The following is a 15,000-nucleotide window of genomic DNA, read 5'->3' as shown; positions in this document are numbered from 1 at the left end:
CAATCGACAGAGAGAACTGGGTCTTCATTTTTTAAATTTGGTCTGAGAGGACTGAGGAAATTCTTTGCGGAGACTTAACTCTTCACAGATTTGCCCTGAGGAAACGTATGCTGTGTTGCAGATTCTATTGCTTAAGCTTCAAAAACCTCCTTGTGGAGATTAGCAACAACGGTGGAAACCGGGCTTCCCATGGCTGCACCTTCTCTCTATTCACAGATCAATACATTATACTACAAATAGGTAGATCTTAATACGAAATCTAAGAGGTCTGTAATGTGGGCAGGTGTCAGTGTCGTGCGATCAGCAAGGCATTGGTCGCTCATCCTTTCATCCTTTTAGAGAAGAAACTAACCTGTATTGCTGATATCAATTGACTCTGAGTATGTTCCCCAGTCTCTAACAAACGTCCCGGAATTCTTCAGTTGGGTGTAAAACTAGAGATATGGAATTCAGCAATAATAGATACTATTATGCCTCAAATTCCCAATTAAGTTACCCGAACTCGTGATAGCCTTTTTAACATAATAGCTGAGCAGAACTTTTGCCAGGGACAAAAGAACAGTCATTAATGAGGCAAAAGAACCTAAGAGGCCTGCGTCAGCTACAAACCTACACAATTTCTCAAAACTATCTCGATGTTTATCAAAGCCATCGAAGTTGATGCCATTCATGTTTAATGTCCAGGATGCATGCAGGATGCATTAATCTACGACTAAACATGATTATTATCTTTGTTGTATATCCCAGGAGCACTCAGGCACATTTCAGTGCCAGGACTCCTACCTGGCTGAACCAGAAAGGATATACAACAATGCATTAATCTATGGCTAAACATGATTATTATCTTTGTTGTATATCCCAGGAGCACTCAGGCACATTTCAGTGCCAGGACTCCTACCTTGCTGAACCAGAAAGGATATACAACAATGCAGTAATCTACGGCTAAACATGATTATTAAATCCTGAACCTCGGATAATGCAATTCTCGTGCTCTGATTGGTTCACTCAATCTCGGTTATCAGCTCATATACTTTAGTTTGACCTTATATGGTAAATGATTGTGCTTAGCGTTGCTACACTAAAAACGTTTACGCCAGAAAGCAAATTTCTTTCGGTATAAAGCAAAAGAAAAACGTTTTTGTGGAAAGTTTGGATCACTTTCGAAGCTTAGAGATATGCGAAAAGGTAAGAAATGTTTTTGTGATGAGCCTGCGTCTGTCTGACCACGAGGTATTACACAACATCGCATCTTCATCAACTTTTTTCGATTTCGCTAGGATTTTCTCGCTTTTTTCGCTCGTATTTCGTACTTCTAAACTTTTGGAGTTTAAGGAATTTAATAAAACAATTATTCCATTCGTGCTTGTTGGATATGAGAGTGGTTATAGCGCGTAGCGCCTGGTTGGCTATTTACCATCTCATATCCAACGCCCGCTCATGGAATAATTGTTAATTATTATCTTTGTTGTAAATCCCAGGAGCACTTAGGCACATTTTAGTGCCAGAACTCCTAACTGGCTCAACCAGAAAAGATATACAACAATGCTTAAATCTATGACTAAAGATGATTATTATCTTTGTTTTATATCCCAGGAGCACTCAGGCACATTTCAGTGCCAGGACTCCTACCTGGCTGAACCAAAAAGGATATACAACAATGCATTAATCTACGGCTAAACATGATTGTTATCTTTGTTGTATATCCCAGGAGTACTCCGGCACATTTCAGTGCCAGAACTCCTAACTGGCTGAACCAGAAAACCCGTACGAACGATGTGACGCTGCAGCAGCGCTGCTTTAGTTCACTTTTTTGGTTGTGCAGCGCTTACGCGTCATTAATGCAGTGTTTACGAGCCGCTCAAACAGCCATGAACAAATTCATAACACTGCGAAAGCGCTGCAAATATTTTGCAGCGTGAAGCATCTTAAATGCAGCGCTGCGATCCGCTGCATGAGAGCTGCAAATGAGACACCGCGTGAACAGTTTCTTATAGCAAAAACTAGGGTTGCTTAAGGGTTGCAACAACGCTGCACGTGCATTGCCGTACACCGGAATAAGAATACATGGAATATAAAGTTAGAAATCCTTCGTTTTTACGGAGATCACATTAAAATTGTCAAACACCCGCTAAAACGCTATTTTAAACATATTTTTATAATCCTTGCATGCTGCTTCGAAACGCGCCAAACATACCGTTTTAATCATCACTCCACGTATTCTTATTCCAGAATAGGGTCAATCGAACGCGCCACAAGTCGACTTGAAAAAATATTTCGAATTGTGATACAGAAATTGGCGGGCGAAAATGTTTCGAAAGACAGAAACATCTCGTATTGTACATACCTTTCGATCATAAAACTATCTGCCGCAAAATAGAAATCGGCAGAGGGATGTCCCGTTGATTTGAACTTGCCAAAACGTTCGCATTTACCGCATACCTTTGATGCTTGCTTTTAATACCGAAAGGCCACAACTCAAAATTATTGCCAGCGGGCAAGAATGTATATATATTTCGATCATGAAACTTTCTGGTGCAAACATGAAATCGGTACAGGGGTGTCCTGTTGATTGGAACTTGCCAAAAGTTCGCACATACCGCACACATTTGATGCTTTCAATACTCTACAACTCAAAATTGCCAGCGGTCAAGAATGTTAGACGATCCAAGCATGCCGAATTGTAAGAAACCCGTAATTTAAGTGGAACAATTGTGCCGTTCTTAGAATTATCAGACAATTAATTGTCACTCAACGAAGATCCGACAGAAAACCCAAATCTCAAAGCCTCAATGGCCGGCAGACGGAGATACGTTTGCACGCGACAAGCGAGCGGATGCTCTTGACTAACCTGTCAAATCATCACATTGGAATGGACCCAACCTGGAACCGGAAATAACCCTTACTTGTACGGATCGTAAAGAGCGCTTATTGACCTCATTTTGCGCGAGTTTTTAATAAAATGTACTTTTGATATCAACGTGGCCGGTAGAAGTAACAAAAGAAATCAACAGAAAACGTTGTTCGATCACCAACAGTCATTTGTAACGGGCGGTCATGCTGAAATCTGTAGTTAAACAAAACGCCGCTCTTTTACACAGTCATGTTTATTTCTGTCAATAAAACAAGCTGTAAAATGTTCGTGACAGAAAAAAGGAAACGCTTAGTCCTTTTCGATCATGTTTGGAAAAATAGCCACGAAAGCAGTTTCTGGAAAATCAACTGTTTCCATGTAAACGCATTTCTGAATGATGTTATGAATATGTATGGCAACACATGCCCCCTGTTTAGCCCTTGCGGTAATAGTTATGTGACTTGCTGTCCCGTTTGTTATTTTGTCTTGGATAATTGCTTCATTGGTTTTTTCCAGGGTTTGCACTATTGCTACGTTATAAAAAGGACAAGAACATTTTCTGTAACAGTCGGGAGAACTACTACACGGTGTTTGATATTGCAAGTATTCACGTACCATACCAAATTTTCGAACCTTTCCCTCAACAGTTAACTCGTCATACTGTATAGTGTAACTATTTCGACTGTATACCCTTTCATACCCAACAGAATGATACATTCCGTTGCCAATCTTACATCGAAAAAAAGTATTACACATCAACGATTCCGGAAGGGCCCTTAAGAGATTGGACAGAGCCTCAAAAACATCAGCAGAAATCTCCTTAGTTGTCACTTTTCCAACAGCAAAAACATTCGTTGCGATTTCAATTTCATTTTTGGGGTTACTTGATGATGTAAGTTTTGTGTAAAAGTGATGAGGATCTGATCCTTGCACCAGTGTTTTGGACAAGATGGGAACGGCTCTGCTTATGTTAACTGCACTAACTATTTGGAAAACAATATTTTGAGTCCCGTGAAAAAGCTTGAGCAGTTCCCCGTTGAGACTTTCAAAAGGAAATGTAGATAGAATGAGTCCAAAGTGGACCAAGATTTCTAACGTCTTCAGCCATGTGAAGAAGGGAATGTAAATTAGCAGTTTGGTATCGCTCACAATAAAGTTTTGGAAACTTTATGCAAAAGTGAAGTAACAATTTTTCAGCGTGCGTTATTTGAGACTGCGTGATATTTGTCAAACATAATGTAAATAAAGCCTCGCTAAATAGCATGAAGTGGTCATAATAAACGTCTGGAAGAATTCCTCTCAGAGCCATGGCCCGATAGAAGAATAAAAACGCTCTAAGTTCGTTTGCTTTCCAATACTTTCTGTGCCCCTCAATGGAACGAGGGCACCTTGAAACACGATTGGGAGGCTTTATTTCACTGATGCGCTTGTCTACGTCTTCAACTTGCTTTGAAATGTTAAAAGGTTCATGCTGTCCTTCCTTTGAAGTAAACCACAGCTCCAAAAGAAGCTTCATGACTCCTTCTAGGGCACAATGCATGTAGTCTATAGCTGTACCTAAAATAATGTCATGATGCCTTAACGCTGCAAACCAACTCGGACCTTTAATGCCATTTACAGATGATTTTTCTTGGACAGCTCGTTGAGCGTCTCGCATTATTCCCGACTTGGTTCGAACAGGGCCACTTGGATCCTCTGTGTTGAAAGGGTAAACATGTACATGACCACCCTTTTGAGTTTTTATTGATTTTCCTGCTTGTCGGCAACGTAAACAGCCATAGAATCCATTGAACTGTATGCTGTTGCAAACAAGACAACGTGCAGGAAGGTCACACGTTCCACACAACAAAATTGCTCGAACTGTGATATTCTCACCTTTAGGATTCAGGATCTCAACGCCGTCTGTCTCTAGCTGATGGAAAATGCAGTGGAATGGTTTCAAGAAAGACAACATGAAAGGCTTGTCCGGTCCGAACCATACACCAGCTAACAACATGTTGTCCCTACGGAAGCGTTGAGAATATGGTAATTCATTAATTGCGACATACAGCGGCCATAAGGAAAATTTTGAGGACTTGAAAATTGGTACACCATCCGTGTTGTAGATGAATGAAATATTTCTGCGGTCTTTCAGAAAGCCAGATTCCCAGTGTTTGCGGTATAAAGCACCATCATATATATCACCCACGTCATCGTTTCTGCGTTTTCTGTTAAATCTATGCGTGGTAATCGTTTCCCATATGGAAACCTGATTAAATACATCTTGCAGTTGACTTACAATTGGTATTTCGATGAAAAATGATTTCTTTCCGAGCCCTTTCAGAGATTTCTGGCAAAGAGTGTTCGGACAAGACTCGGCTTCCTTGTTTTCGAGATACAAAAAGCAGTGAGAACAGTAATGGTGGAATACCAGTGGAGACTTCGCAGTAGCAAAAAATTGTTTAAATCTCCTCAAGCTTACAGTGCAATAATTAGGAGAAATGCAATGAAGGCTGATTAAAGTGAGGACGTCCTGTAATGCTTCACCAGTCATTCCATGCCGCATTGCAACTGTCATTATCAGGAGCATGCTAATGCCGACAGTTAGTGGACAACCCTCATACAAAGGCTTGTCCTGTTCATTTTTACTGTCTTCCTTCTTGTGCTCATCACAAAGCATTTCCTTCAGGTTTTCTAGATTTTCAGGTAGTTCCAATTCATGGTCCTCAGCATTGTCAATCCCAAATGAGTTCTCCATATCAGCTTCATTGATTTTTTGAAGCTCTTCGTAGTATATGTCTTCTAATTTCATCCGATGCTGGTGGAGCCAACTCTCGGAACATTCCCCTTTGTTGATGCTCTCACCTCCAATGCCTAAAGCGTCTTCCGTGAGAGAAAAATATTCCTGAAACCCAGACTCATCGACATGACTTGGCTTGATTTGTTCCTCGACAAAAGGAGAGTTGCTTTCAAAAGGGGTATCGTCTACAAATGGAGCATTCCGCACACGACACCTTTTCACGGCGGGCAGACCATCTTCAGTTTCGTTGCAGGCCGAAAATTAAATTTCAACTGGATGTGCAATCTGTGCTAACTGATCTTTTGTAACCTGGGCTAATTTTTTGGATGTTCTGTCTACGTCAGCTTCTGTAAACTGGGAAATACCTTTTGTAACGCTGGAGACCAGGTGACTGGGATTTTCCATTGTGCTAAAAACTAAACACTGAAAGCCTTGCTGAACTGAAAATGTGTGTGCCATCGCTTCGTGACGGAGAGATGGAAAAGTCACGAACATGTAACCTGCTGACAGATAAAAAAACACGTACTTTCCTTTTGTAGAGATAGCAGGGCATCATGAAAATACTTTGTATCGAGTCAACTTTAAAAAAAATTGGTCGCAAGTGTACGCAAGAAATCAAAGGATTGTGACTGAAAGCTCAGTACAATCAAGTTGCCGTTTACGTGTAATTGGCAGAGCCAAGAAGCACTTAGCGTGACTTCATAGCTCATGTCGCGTGCACTAAAAGGTTTGATTGACCATCTGACTTTTTTAACACAACTAGAAGCAATAATAAAACGTTTGCGATGCGAAATAAGTGTGCATCAATCTGAAAGGGTAATTTGTTTTTCATTCACTGATGCACCTTTCACATCAAATTATCGCCGGAATTAATTACCTCGTCCTATGCTGGAACAACATACAACAAGGCATTGTGAAAATGAACACTGTCTATTCCTAAGTATTAAAGGGGAAACTTCTCACTTCCGAAAGTGATATCTGTAAGCGCTTGATAACGAACTTTTGCATCCTATTGGCTCAGAATGATTGTCAAGGTAATTAAGACGTCAGAAAACCAGATATCTTTTGACCCTTTCAGTTTGCGCGCTCAAATTTGAACGTGAAAGGGTTTCGAGATCAATCAGGTCAACAGTTTCATACACTTTCGACAAGTTAGTTTAAACAGTATAGCATCTTGAGATAAAAACATGTCGATGCAACGTCTCGCGACTCAGCTTTTAAACTTGGAATCGTCGGGTACCAGTCAACCCGAAAAGGAGAAAGCTTCATCTAAATATGCCATAGTGTACTGGATAGAGACTAAGGAGTTTAACGTCATGCCACTGATGAGAATACCAAAAGACAAGAGAGAGGAGGGAGCTTCAGCAATCTTGAAAGCTAAACGAAAGGAGTGGGAAACAAAAATCGTCAAAATTGGAGGTGGGTAAAAGTAGATTTATTCAGTGATTTAAATAATATCACAAAAGGCGGGAATTGTTCTCGGCGACAGTTGGAGCCACAGTTATGCTAATATTTGAATATACCAGTAATGAAAGCTAACATGATTGTTTCCATTTAAAATCAGAAGGGGCTTGTGTTGATGTTTTAAAACTGTTGTTACTTACGTAGCATTATGATTCGTGGCCCTTCCAAAACAGGTCTTTGGTCTGTGGGAAATAAGGCGCAGTACGCAAGGTCTTTTGGATTTTGGGTGAACACGTCCCTTTGAGTTTTCAATAGGTTAAAAGGTTTTTGAACTTTATAGTTATTTTATGAGTTTTTTAAGAGATGTCTACAAAACCTTGAAATGTAATTGGGGTGGGGTGTGCTTCGAAATATGGGCGGCATGTAATAGGATTCTTGAAATTTGCGAGCATCAAAATCGTTATTCGTATCTCACGCTATGTATGATAATAACACGCCACATAATTAAGCGGGCAAACAATTTTTGGTCTACGCATTCCAAAGTCAAAGCGACTGTGTTCACTACTTCTTCAAACGACAGGAATTTTTATTTGCGTTTAACTAGAATCACTTCAGATCACATCAGTACATGTTTATGTCTTTAGACGAACGTTGATTAAGTTTAACACGCACTCAAGTATTTCTTAAAATTCTTTAAAAAGAATTGTTTTGGCGAGGCATAGGAAAACACCAAATTCATGATCCCACATGTATTCTTCACAGAAAGCAAAACTGCCTTGACCGAGGAAATGAACAATTTGATCGACGCTGTCATGAAGTAAAATCAAGCAAAGGAAGGACAGTCTTCCCCCGAAAAAAACTTGAAAACCCCTGAACCAGTGAACAGGAAAAGAAAACTTTCACAAAAAAAAAATGACACACGAATGGATCAAAGCGCAAACGCCGCAAAAAAAGCACCAGGAAAACGCAAAATTTCCAAAGACAAAGACGGAGTAGCAAGGAAAGATTCTGAAAAGCCGCCAGCTAAACCAATCAGCAATAAGAGAGAAAAAGAGATAGCTAAGGCACAAGCCGCCAACGAAGCTGCTTTAAGTTTTTTCAGTGCAACTGGCGACCTTTCTCAGTCATTCACTGGCACATCAACTCCAAGTTCACCACCGTCACCACTACAGCCTATTCCCACCATAAATTTAGTTGGCCCATCGGTTTCCACGCCCTCGCCATCGATTGTGACTTCTCCTTTATTTTCCACTTCTTCGCCATTTCCACTATCGTCTGGTAACTTCAAATACATTTCATCACCAACATTTACAACAACACATCCGGACAAGGAATCCTCATCATCAATGCTAGACTTCCTGAATTCGCCACTGGATGACGCGAAGGAAATCTTAGAGCTGTCCACATACTGTTCACCCACTAGCATTCAAAACACTTCACCGTCATCTGTGGGCTCATTGGTGAAAAGTAGCATCAACGTCCTTCAGCGGAACACCGATCAAGAACTCGTTGGCAACAGAACGTCGGCTGAGTGCTACAACTGCAATGTCCTCAGCAAGAAAATAACAGAACTGGAAAGAAAGCTGGAAACTCTGAGTAAGTATATGACTATTATAGGAGTATCGAATAGACCGAATGCATAAATGGCGGCCAAAAATGTATTCTTTTGTTTATGTGCTAATTAGACTTAATAGCCTCGCTCTCAAGCAACATTTCTTTTGTATTTTGTCCATTCAAACGAGGCTAGTGAGTCTAATAAGCACATAAACAAAATAACATTTTTTTGGCCACCATTTATGCATTCAGTCTATGTTCCCTTGGAATTTTCAGGTTCTCGCAAAATTTAAGCTCTGCTCAATTTGTTCGCAAAATTCCCACCGGTGCTCACTTGCGTGCAACATTTTCGCACTGTTTACATTCTGGAAAATTTTATAAATAATAACCGTCCAAACTGACCTATCTTACTTACAGGGACGTCGCATTATTAACCGTATATTGTATGCCGACGAGAGATTTTATATGTTGTCCCAAAGCTCGGTGCGCGCGTCTTTTCTAGTATCGGTACTGGCAAGAAAAGGTTTTGATCACTGTAGGGCTCGCAAAAAAAAAAAGAGCAGCGCTCGCAAAAATAACAACTCTTACACTACTGACAAATTTTATACAGCCCAACTTTTTCTTTTGTTGTTTATGTCCTAGAAATCCACCGATAAGCAGAGCACAAGCAATTATTTCCGTGCGCCCGACCATTTTACCTCAGGGAGTGGAAAGCAAGAGCTGTACGCTGGTTGCGGTGTTTTTATTTCATGTGTAGAACTCCACACAATATTAGCCAAGTCCATTGGTAAACCTCAGGAGCTGCTTGGCCAACTAGTTGCCTATTACTTTGACGACGAGACATTGGCTAAGTCAGTTCCATTACAAGAAAGCCGCACGAAAGACAAAAGTGTGCTTGACCAGAGGATTGTTCACGCCATAATTGGTAAGATGTACAAAACAGTCAGTTGCTCGGAACCGATATGTGCTACACAAGCAAACTGGTTTCTATGAAATCAATATTAAACGGTACTTTTCATTTTGTTTTTTTTAGTGTATGCTAAGAAGTGCCATGCCTTGTGGATAAAAGAAGACAAAATGAACAGCGATACCAGGTTTGACTGGGGGCGCATTATCCGAAACAAATGCATTACGGCAGGAAGGCGACTGGAGCGAAAACTAAAGAAGAAATGAACTCACCGGGATTAACATTGCCCGTTTGTCGTCAATTTTGCTTGATATATTGCTGAACATTTTACGGTCGTTGATTTTCACTCCCGTTTTCCTTTGCATGTCACAAAAGATAATTTTAAAGCTTGTATTCGATATAAATAAAATTTGAAGTCCAGTTGATAACATTGTTAGACTGAAATACCTGCGGAGCATTCGTTACGGTTGACATTTCAGTACCTCGAGACAATTGCGTGACGGTCCCAAAGCGAAAAAAGACGCCACGAATCATGGGTAAGCGAGCATCATATTTTCATGATCACGCAGTGGAACACGCAGTGGAACACGCAGTGATAATTTTGTCGCTCGCAGCGCTAAACAACGCTGCACAGTGCTGCATGAACACTGCTCACCAACGATACTCCTTGTCGCGGGATTTCCTTGCAGCGTTCCTGCAGCGCTCGTTGTCACTAATGCAGCGCTCATGCAGTCACAAATCGGCACTGTTGCAGCGCAATAAAAACAGCGCCCGTGCAACCCTTAAGCAGCGCTTGTTGCAGCGCTTAGAAGGCGGTAATGCAGCGCTGCGTTAACGTATTCTGTTTCGTACGGGAAGATATACAACAATGACTAAAGATGATTATTATCTTTGTTGTATATCTCAGGAGCACTCAGGCACATTTCAGTGCCAGGACTCCTACCTGGCTGAACCAGAAAGGATATACAACAATGCAATAATCTGTGACTAAAGATGATTATTATCTTTGTTGTAAAATATATCCCAGGAGCACTCAGGCACATTTCAGTGCCAGGCCTCTTCCCTGGCTGAACCAGAAAGGATATACAACAATGCTTAAATCTATGAATCAAGATTATTAGTGTCTATAACAAAAATATTTATTGTATATAACAAGCAAATTCATTGATTTAAAAAAAGATGGTTTAAATCTGTGTGTTGTTATACCCTTAGCTCCGACTGATAATTCTAACCTTCAAAGGAACAAATGGTACCTGGATCATTTCCTCACAGAATGTGATCTGATTTAAAAGGTAGGTCTCAACAACATCTTTATTCTTGAAGAAATTTATCATGTTCTGGTCTGGCAGGTATCTGACCGTAATTTCTTCTATATTGTCTAAAAACCTGCGCTGACAGTTGACCCTGAGAGCCAAAACTAATGAGCTGTGGGAAAGCTCAAACTTTTCTAGTCTATATATTTGGATGTGAGAGCTCAGGAAATGGTAAGGTGTATATGGGACATTCGACTGATCTCTGATGGGATAATTTTAACCACTAATATTTATCCAATCTTTAAGAAAAAAAAAAGAAAAACATGAACAAGAGCTTAACAACATACATTGTGTGTACCCCTGTTCGCCCAAGCTTAGTCAGGTTTAGCATAGTTTGCCATCCTTCATCTGGAATCCTGGACTGTAGTTTGAAGTAAAGCAAAGTCCAATCGGAGACACGGAGGGACTGAAAAAATTCAGGGGCACTATCCCCAAGCATGGTCTCGAAAGCTTGCTTTGGCCCATTTTTGTGGTCACTTGGTTCGCAAAGTCGTTCAGCATTTTAGCCACTTCGGGTTTACTAACATGATCTGCTACAGCTTATGCCAGCGGCAGCTGGTAATTCTCCCGAACATCGCTGATAAAAGTCCACATGTGGTCTGGTTCCTCTGAAATTTTCTCTGAAATTTGGCTTCTTCACGAAGCGATTTAAACTGTTCGAGAGCTTCTTCAAGGCCAGTTTTGAGCTTGATGTTTTCCTTTTGTAACCTCTCGAGCTCAAAAAGTTTTGACGATTCAAGGCTAGGAGTGGAACCTGAAAACTCAAGATGATCGTCTGTTCGCTGGGCGGAACTGCCTGTCGGTGAATTTACATACTGCTGACGCTCGGCCCAAATCGATCTTTAGCTGATTAATAGCGTCGATTAGCCGCTTGTAGCAGCTAACTTCGCTAGATTTTATGGTCCTTCAAGTTACCGCACAGACAACTCCAAACAAAGAAGCCACAGCGACAGACTCTCCTCTACTACTCCCTCGATCCATGGCCAAGACTGTGAGATCTTTTACATCAACAAGCTTGATGAGGGCAAATTCGGACGGGAAATTTTGCACTAAGGGGGATCTCAACAAGAATTTGCTGGGCTGACAACCTCATATCGTTGAATTTAGTACAAACCACTGTTTCTCTGGGTCGCTAACTAGATTGACACGACGGATATCAAACGCTTCAGAGAAGGCCTCCATGACTTCGCTGAAGACGAGGGAAACAGCGCAATATCCCACCCATATTAAAACCAGGTACCTTTCAGTGTTAATTGCTTGTGAAAACTTTACAGGGCTTAACCCACAACACAACCACAAACCAGCCATGATGATATGTCCTGACCATGAATATGACGTCACTCCTTAGCAACCATGTGAGTCGCATTTTTTAATTTCCGGCTATCACTGGCTCGTTGTGCTTGATTCGCCCGAATATCCTTTTACGATAGGTAGTTTAAGATTCATTTATAAGTATCTGGCTATTTCCAGAACTTGTATCTGCGGCCGACTGTGAAGGCAAATGACTAGTGTTTTTTCCGACCAAGTTCCTTTGCCTTTTTTAAACTTCCTCTCTCTTTTCTCTCTGTAGAAATTTAACAATCATGCGATTTTTAACTTTCTTAGAGTCAGGAAGCTTGTGTGCTGCAGCAATGTCACTGTCTTCGATCTCTAATCTTATCAGCGAGCCAATTTCTTTAACAATCTGTTTGGGATTATCATCAGGTTTGATTGTTACAACAGTAATTTCCAGGCAGTCTCTTCTTCCTTGTCGATACTGTCGTGTCTCATCCAACAGGCATTCAATTCGGTAGAGAGCGTCCTCGTGTTTATAACGGTCACACCAAAATGCAGACTGCAGACCAGGGGTAAAATATGGCGTTACCCTCACTATTATTGAGAGCTAACTGTAAACAGGGCTAACCTGAATGTTATTTAGGCCTAATTCAGTCTAACCAAATTTTCATTTTACAGACGGTGTGCAGGAATTTTGGTCGTTTCGCTTACGTCCAATATGTCAGTTTGCCTACGTCTTAAACTCTGTACTATGATAATCATTGTGTAAAACAGTTGACCACCTTGAAACAACATAGAAATGACTAACCAGTTGTCTGGATAGACCATTCGTGCCACTCATGTCAGCGAAGGAAAAGGCAACCCCTGAGCCAGATTAGGATTAGCTTTAAATTTGCCAAATTGAGGTTGATGTTTCCGTAGTGTAGAGGTGGTATCCGGACAATTTGCCCCTCAGACAATTTGCCCCCGAAGAAGAAAACAACAAAACCACTGCAAATAAGATAGTATTTTGTCACAATATAATTCTAGCGAGAAAATAAATGCTCAACTTCGATCGAAATCATGCTATTTCGAAAATGCAGTCCATCGATCGTTCGTCGATTACATAAACAACGGCCTTAGCTTTAGTCAATCCAATGTAATTTTTCCGTTTGTGTAATAAAACAGTGAAACCGATCGACAAATTACTGCAGATAAGACGGCATTTTTGTCACAAATTTTTCTGGAGAGAAAATGAAAGGTCAACTTGATCAAAACCACACTATTTCGCAAATGCGATCGATCGTCGATCGCGTGAACAAAGACCTAGAGTCGACAGTCAATGCAATGTAATTTTCCCGTTTGTTGAATAACAGCAGCGAAAGAGATGGACAAAATTACTGCAGATAAGATGTTATTTTGTCACAATGCGATTATTATTGACATGCTATGCAGTTAACTTTAGGAACTCTGCCAGTTAAAAGAATGTATATTTAACAAACAGAAGGCGGAAGTGTGTAAATAAGCTGCCAATTTTATTGAATCCAGCTAAAGCGAATAAATTTACAATATATTACAAACGGCGCTAGTGATAAAATTCTTAACTTATTACATTTCCAACTTTATATTGCTTTATACTTAAGAGAAGATATATTTTATAGTATATTATCAACTGCCACTAAAACCTATCAAATAGAACTTATTTTCTCCATTGCATGCATGCAATGAAAACCAAATTACTAATAACGAATAATACTAACTCAAAGTGGCCTTACTAAATGCGAGCAGGCCTCTAGCAGCTGCTTGGAACTTCTCTCTCCATTCTCATACTGACTCCACAAGTTGAACAGGTTCTTTTGCATGTTCTTATAAGTCGTTCGCTGGTGCCTCCGCAGCCTTCGGTCGGAAACAAGTCTCACTTGAAGGGCAACCAGCGACGCTTCCTTCTGAAGAAGCTGTATGAGAACATACAGGGGCAGTTGAGATTTGCCTTTAGTTCGTCGGTTGAGGCCATTGTGCTGTCCCTCGAGATCGTTGTTTGTCCCCACCACCTCCAAGTAGACGCTCCAGGTGGTTGGTGGGAAGGTTTTACTGGTGATCCAGTTGTCTTCAACATAGCTGATGTATTTCTTCAAATACTCGGTCCTAGCTCGGCGTTGGAGGCGAGAAAACCTCATTTTGATATTTTCGGCTGGCAGGAATGGCAGGGCCATAGTTTGCCGAATGAAGTCGTGTGTGCCACGGTCTTGCATGTATGATTCCTGAAGCCCAAACTCTTGTACCTAGTAAAACACATATAAAAGGAATGCTAGTTTACACTCTTTGTTTGAATAACTTACCTTATTTCATGAAATTTTCGCGACATGTTAATTTCGCGAATTTCGCCCTGGTTGATAGAATTGTATAACTTTTTCACCAGCACCGAATGCCAAAGAAAGGTTTATGTTTTGAAAGGGTGGGAAAAGGCCGGAATAAAGGGTGTTTTCAATGGAAAAGAAGTGCTACCGCCTGTTGATTCGTATCAAGATATTTTCGCAAACCTTATTAAACAGGATCAGTCATGAAACTAAACGGCAACATTTTCTCCTTGGAGTCTGCAGGAAGGAATATTTAATGTACGTGGATATGCGAAATATGTGAACCTCAAAATCGCGAAATTCACGTGTCGCAAAAAAATCATGTAATAAGGTATCTTAAAAGAATGAAAGGCTGAAATTTGCGCAAAATCTAGGGTACCCAACTAGACGCTTCGTTTCGTTCTGTTCGTGAAAGTAATGACTGGTCTCACACGAAAACCGCTCTACATTCAGGCATAACTTTAATTTATGGCACTAACGTTCCTCCATAGGGCTTGTGTGAAATGAAATGAGCAGCCCATCAACTTTGCATGCGGCAGGACCTGACAGATCGCACTCCATTCTGCTCTTTCAAAGTCCAA

The 15,000-nt window shown here is 40.7% G+C and overlaps 2 pseudogenes; both read right to left on the bottom strand.

Annotated features, from left to right (window-relative positions):
- LOC137968882 (uncharacterized) overlaps positions 1-12,924 on the bottom strand; it is a 14,592-nt pseudogene extending 1,668 nt beyond the window's left edge.
- Positions 12,925-13,822: 898 nt separating this feature from the next.
- The window catches only part of LOC137968875 (uncharacterized), a 2,619-nt pseudogene continuing 1,441 nt past the window's right edge, over positions 13,823-15,000 (bottom strand).

Source organism: Montipora foliosa, chromosome 1 (assembly GCF_036669935.1).
Source record: "Montipora foliosa isolate CH-2021 chromosome 1, ASM3666993v2, whole genome shotgun sequence".
Taxonomy (NCBI): domain Eukaryota; kingdom Metazoa; phylum Cnidaria; class Anthozoa; order Scleractinia; family Acroporidae; genus Montipora; species Montipora foliosa.
Note: the sequence above shows the minus strand (reverse complement) of the source record. Positions and strands in the feature narration are given on the sequence as shown.